General features: G+C 43.8%; 1 pseudogene; it reads left to right on the top strand.

Annotated features, from left to right (window-relative positions):
* The first annotated feature begins 1,076 nt into the window (after positions 1–1,076).
* Positions 1,077–5,226, top strand: LOC109748182 (F-box protein At5g03100-like; annotated as a pseudogene).
* Positions 5,227–6,036: the final 810 nt, after the last annotated feature.

Raw genomic sequence — 6,036 nt, 5'->3', positions numbered from 1 at the left:
AAAGCAAATGGTAGTGCCTCAAATAAATAATACTATGGCAGTGAGCATCTGTGCAAAGTTAATTAAGAAAATTGGATAAGTACACCGGTGTGGGCCTTGGTACTATTATGTCCTAAAGCTTATAAAATGAAAAGGCATGGAATTATAGGCGGACAAATTTGCTGTTGAATATGACTATCGATTATTAAAAATCTGTACAACATCAGAATACTTCTTACTTACAGATTTGGGTATTTATTGCGATTTTCTGTTATCGTATGAAATGTTCATTTATGTGATGAACACTAATATTATTCGATGCCTAAATCATAGTTTGGGAATCTGTCTCTTTGCTATCTAATTTTCCCTTAGTTGATGAGACAATCGATCACCCCCGCTCTATTGTATTCTTTTTTCATGCACGTCATTACGTGAATATTTCTGTTATATATTTGAGAATTTACGTAGAAACTCATTTTTTAATGTATGAACTTTGCATACTCTACACCAGGTACGAGGGAATATTTGCATTTCTAAAGGATCAGTGCAATTTACCCATTAAAGTGATTGTCAAAATTTATTTTGTATTCAATAGTGGCTTAAGCTATCTCATAAAGCTATTGTAGATGTGCCTTGGTACTCCTACAATACTCGTACAGTTTCTCGAGGTTGCTACCCGGTAGACACATTTACCAATCACCCTCGATCAAAAAGAAAACTGGAATAATGCACATTTAAACATTTCTTACGATATGAGGCAACACCCATCTTTTTTTCAAGACGGAAAATGTCCATCATTTGATTAATCAAGACAAGCAAACCTCAGCTAACATGAACCTCTTTAGAGAGTCATCAGAAGATCGTGCGGAAGAGAAAGAGAGTCGTTATAAGATGACGTTGAACACATAGAGACATATATGTAGAGTAGAGGAAGGAGTAATTCAACAGTAAAAAGGCCGTCGCCTGATGTATGTGATAGCCAAAAAGATATGTGCTACATACAATTGATATTGAGCCATAAAATATGTATCCTAAAGATATGTGTCACACAAAATTGATATTGTGCAATAGAATATATAATGCCCACCGAATCCCCAAGTCACTCGCTCCTTTTCCTCGACACAAGTCACAAGTCACTCGCTCCTCTCTCCGCAACGCTCCACCGAATCCCCATAGCTGTAAGAGTAAAACCGCATCTATCTTCTCTCCTCAAATATTTTTCTCGAGAGCGCAAAATCAGCTCATGCATGTTATGGCACTAGAATCCCCATTGCTCAAGCTTTCCATACATACCAGTATCGTTCGCATGCACTGAATCTTTGGTTTTTCTTAGAGGGGAGAAGCGGGCGATCGAAGACACTGTTCATCCGAGGTGAGCAGTGCGGGTGACGGTCGGCGAAGCTGCCGGGGTAGGCAGTCATGAGCTCGACGGACTCCTCGGACACATCAGACCCGGACTCATCGGACCTCCGGCAGGCAACCAGGTGAGCCAATCTTTCTCTCCCCATTCCCTGCGCCTTTTCGCTGCTTTACCTGGCAGCTTCTTCCTCCGCAGCGTCGGCGCCCGCCGCCTGTTCGACCGAATGCCTCCGGGGATCGACTGCATCGGCGCCCTCCCGGAAGGGATCCTCCACCACATCCTGTCCTTCCTCCCGGCGCAGGAGGCGGTGCGGACGTGCGTCCTCGCCCAGCGCTGGCGCCACCTCTGGAAGTGCACCACTGGCCTGCGCATCGTCGGCAATAAGGGTCCGGTGTCTGTCCAGCTTCTCCGGAAATTCATGGACCATCTGCTGATCCTGCGCGAGCGCACGGATCTAGACACCGTTGGGATCGAATTCAGAAAATTCCGTGAAGACGACGTGCCCTTTGTGAACCTATGGATCCGTTTTGCTCTGCAGAGCAAAGTTCGTGCGCTCACCGTCTGTCACTATGATGACTGTAACCAACCTTTCAACCTAGATGGCCTGCCCTTTGTCTCTCCGTGTCTGAGGACATTGGTCCTTTCTGGTGTTGGCTTACAAGGAGCTCTTCTTGATTTTTCTAGCTGCCCAGCATTGGAGGATCTCACGATTGGTTTCTCTGTCATCAATGTTGGCAAGATATCGTCCCTGTCCCTGAAGTGTTTGAGTATCTTTCGTTGCCGATCCTATCTGGATGACCGGGTCCGAGTTTCTGCTCCATGCCTTGTATCTCTCAAACTATTGGGGTTTTCAGGTGTTACCCCTTTGCTTGAAAGCATGCCATTGTTAGAGACAGCATTTCTGACTCTTGGCGCTCACGGGCACCTTACCTCACAAGATATCTGTTAGAAATATAGCCAATCTGGGGTGTGCTGTGGTGCTAACCATGATGCATGTCCGAACTGTCATGCAAATAATGATGGCAGCACAAATTGTGTGGTTCTCGGTGCTATCTCTAATGCTAAGCATTTGGAGTTGATATCTTCATTTGAAATGGTACGAGTGCACCTCACTCCTGAACTCCTAGTCTTGTTTGTCATCCATTTTTGTCTTGCTATATTTCTACCTAGCATCAGATATTCTGTTTGTCTGGGCATCAAACGTCAAACCCATTAGAGTGATTTTGTAAGAAACTGAGAACTATTGCGGGACATTCCTCATATGCAGTTTACTTTATGTTTCTGCAATTATAGGCTTTAATGGTAAGCCGTTAGGAGTGCAAGATTTGATGTACTATAGACAGGCCGTTCATGTCAGGTTATTCAGGACTTCAGCTTCTTTAGCCAAAATTGAGATATGCCTGTATTGAGAGGAATTTATTAAACACTACCTGTTCAAGAATCTTTCGTTTTTTTTACATCCATAGACAATAAACAGACATTATGTATGCCTTGTCACCAGCTGGGGTTCCTAGATCATCATTTTTATATGTTAACAATATTTTTTGAATTCGTATATGTTCACAATATGTATTATACATGAACCTTTTGTTTGTATTTTGTCCAGGTTATTTTTACAAGGGATTTGAAATGGTGCCCTACATTCAACAAACTAAAGAATCTAATACTCAATGACTACTGGTGCATGGGCCCTAGCTTTGATGCTCTAAGTTGCATTCTCAAACACTCGCCCGTTCTAGAGAAGCTCAGTCTTCATCTTTTCAAGGTATATATGTTATATGCAGAGAATTGCTGGCTTGATGTATTGTTGAAGTTATCATTTCAATATTCGATCTTGTTAATGTTTCTAGTTTCCCAGGGACAAAGAGCTGATGTTAAAATGAAAGGAAGTTACAGTTCAATGGAGAGATCTTCTGTGATATCTGAACACCTAAAGGTAGTCGATGTCAAGTGTTGTGTTGATGAGAAAGTTGCCGAAGTTCTGAAGTTCCTGTGTACACTTAACATACGTAAGTTGACTGACAGCACTCTTCATGCTTTGCATATTCTCAAAATTTGCCTTCATCTGTCATAAACAAAATAAGCAATGAAAAAATTCATTTGAAAAAGTTGTAGAACACCAAATTTTCTAAGACATGGAAACCATGCATGACACTCTGTGGGGAACAAAAATGAAGAACACCCGGCATGTGGATTTGTTAATTACTCTAATCAGTAATACAATTCTGATTTGATTAATTTTGAACAGTAATAAGAACGCTGGCTTCTTGCGTACAACAGTAATAAGAATGCTGGTTTCTTGCATACAAGAGTAATAAGATCGCTGGCTTCTTGCTTGGCTCTTTTTAGTAACATTAATGCCTGCGCTTAATAGTTCTAAGCAGTTACACTGTACGCAAATGTTGACTGTCTTGTCAAATGGTCGGTACTCATGGGAGACGAGGTTTTCACTCCCCTCTTTACGGAATTGTCTACCGTTCAGTTGTTCAGTCAAGAACTTGAATCCCTGTTGATCTTTTTCTTTATTTGTGGTGAGACTGGGACATAACTTGTCTATTACTGTCTGACTGCCTGTCATGATTCCTGATTTCATTTTTCTAGAATCCTAGCAGGAACGCTGCACATTCATTAAATAATGGTAAGAAAATAATTACATGATGATTTACTTTTTATAGGGACAAGTCAGAAAATACCTTAGACCATCCACACGCAGGCGGCTCCCACCATTACAGATTCACTATAACTGGCCACCCCCTGTTTCGTTCCTTAATTCATTTTCCTTTGTGAAATTCTTTTGACATTTTTGTACTAAACCTTGTTGCCACTGGCCTAGAAAGTCCTGCATTTTAATCATTTGCTTTCTTTTCTTTCAGCTTGTTACACAGTTCTCAAAATGGCTATTGGCTGTCATGTCCATATCCATCTCCCTTCATTTTTACTCTCTCATCCCTGGCGTGCACGTGTGCTCATTGGTTATTTTCTGAGGTGTTTATTGCTTGTTTTGAAACTTTTTGATGTTATGAGAAGAATACACAACCTATGTATTCTTGTCATTGAGCAGTTTAGCCAGGTGTTTTCTTTTTTAGTAGTTGTCACACATGTTGGATACGTTCATAGCTAGAAAACTGTTCTCGAAGTTTGGGAACAAATTATTGTTATTTGAGCGTATTGCAGTTAGGAACTTGATGAAATAATCAGATAGATCTATAATTGTACCAGTGGGGTTGCCACAATTTACATGCAGAATTCAATCATCTGGTGTGGACGTCGCAAATACATCACATAAGTTCACAACTTGTCAAAAAGTAGAGTACAAATAGTTTGATGAGGTCTCATAGCAGCGTAAACCCAGCACATAGATTCATGAGTCGCCAGTACCATACAAATGGCGGGCATAAATATGAACTATTCTAGCAAAGATCCTCCTATAATATAAGTTGCAGCTCGTTGAGTGAATCTCATCAAATAGTCTTGCGAGTCTTCTAGTATTTCCATTCCATGATCAACTAGCTAAGCACTGCCATTTCTGTGTATGACAATACACATTTATACTCTTGCCTCATCGTGTCTTTTTGTTTTTGTGCAGGATTCTGTTTCGTGTAAGGGTGAGAAAAAACAGTTAGCGGTTGATCTACCATCTCTTGACGGTCCGATAATGGAAGGCTTCAGTAGGATGTGACGATGTTATCTTATTTATCATCTTTTGTCTATGGGCATCTTATGCGAGTCCCGTGTCGAAGACCTGGCTTAGAGCTTCAGACCATCCAGTTGGACCCGATTTATCATATGATGTAATGCCTATTGCACTATTGTTCGTACTTTGCTCAATATCCAGTTGGGCCTGATTTATGCAGCTGAACAGTTCAGCACAGGGCTGGTAACGTAAATTGTTCTCTCTTGTGACCGGCTTAATATCCGTCTTTTTGTTACCGCGTTCCATTATTTGAAATTAAGCTGTAAAAAACCAGAAAAAGGTTAACCAAGAGAAGTTATTTTGTGTCGGAGGCGGCGAGGCCTTTGGCCGCTCCCTTACGGTGGTGAGGGCTCGGATTTGAGGCGGCGGCCTCGCTGGTGTGGACGACGCTTCTTCGGCGAGGTTGGTCGGATCCCCTCGGTCGCGCGGGCAGCAAGGTCCTGATGAATGTTGGTCGTGCCGTGGGGACAAGCCCCGAGCTCCCCACGTCAGATCTGAGGCGCTCCGGGCCGCGCGCAACGCTTGACCTCCGTCCGGCCTGGATCTTTGGCGTGCACGTGTGCCGTTGATGCTGGTGGCTATTTTGGTGGTGCCAGCAGAGAGGTTGTTTGAGGGAAGTCCTTGGCCATCAGTGGCGGTCACGACGTCGATGGTGTCCTGGACGCCATTCCCTCCTTGGTGGCGGCGCCGAGGTACATCTTCCCCTGCCTCCCCCTTCCCCTGCGCCCAGTTGAAAACCCTAGCCCCTGTGGGCTATGCGGCAGTGGCGCTACGGCGTCGTCACCTTCCTGAAGGCGAGGCCTCCGTGTCATAGCTCCGGGCAGGTCTGTTGTCTCTTCCAGGCGGTGTGCTCCTTCCCCAAGTGCTCCAGTGAGTCCGGCGGTGTGGCGCCCTCGAGCCTAGGCGAGAGGGGATAGGGGTCCCCTTTCCGGCGACTGTGATGTGTTGGTTGTGAGGGCAAATGGTCCTGGTGAGCGATGGCTTCGTCCGGTGGCTGCGGCGA

Source organism: Aegilops tauschii, chromosome 4, assembly GCF_002575655.3.
Source record: "Aegilops tauschii subsp. strangulata cultivar AL8/78 chromosome 4, Aet v6.0, whole genome shotgun sequence".
Taxonomy (NCBI): Eukaryota; Viridiplantae; Streptophyta; class Magnoliopsida; order Poales; family Poaceae; genus Aegilops; species Aegilops tauschii.
The sequence above is the reverse complement of the archived record's forward strand: the minus strand, read 5'-3'. Positions and strand labels throughout refer to the sequence as shown.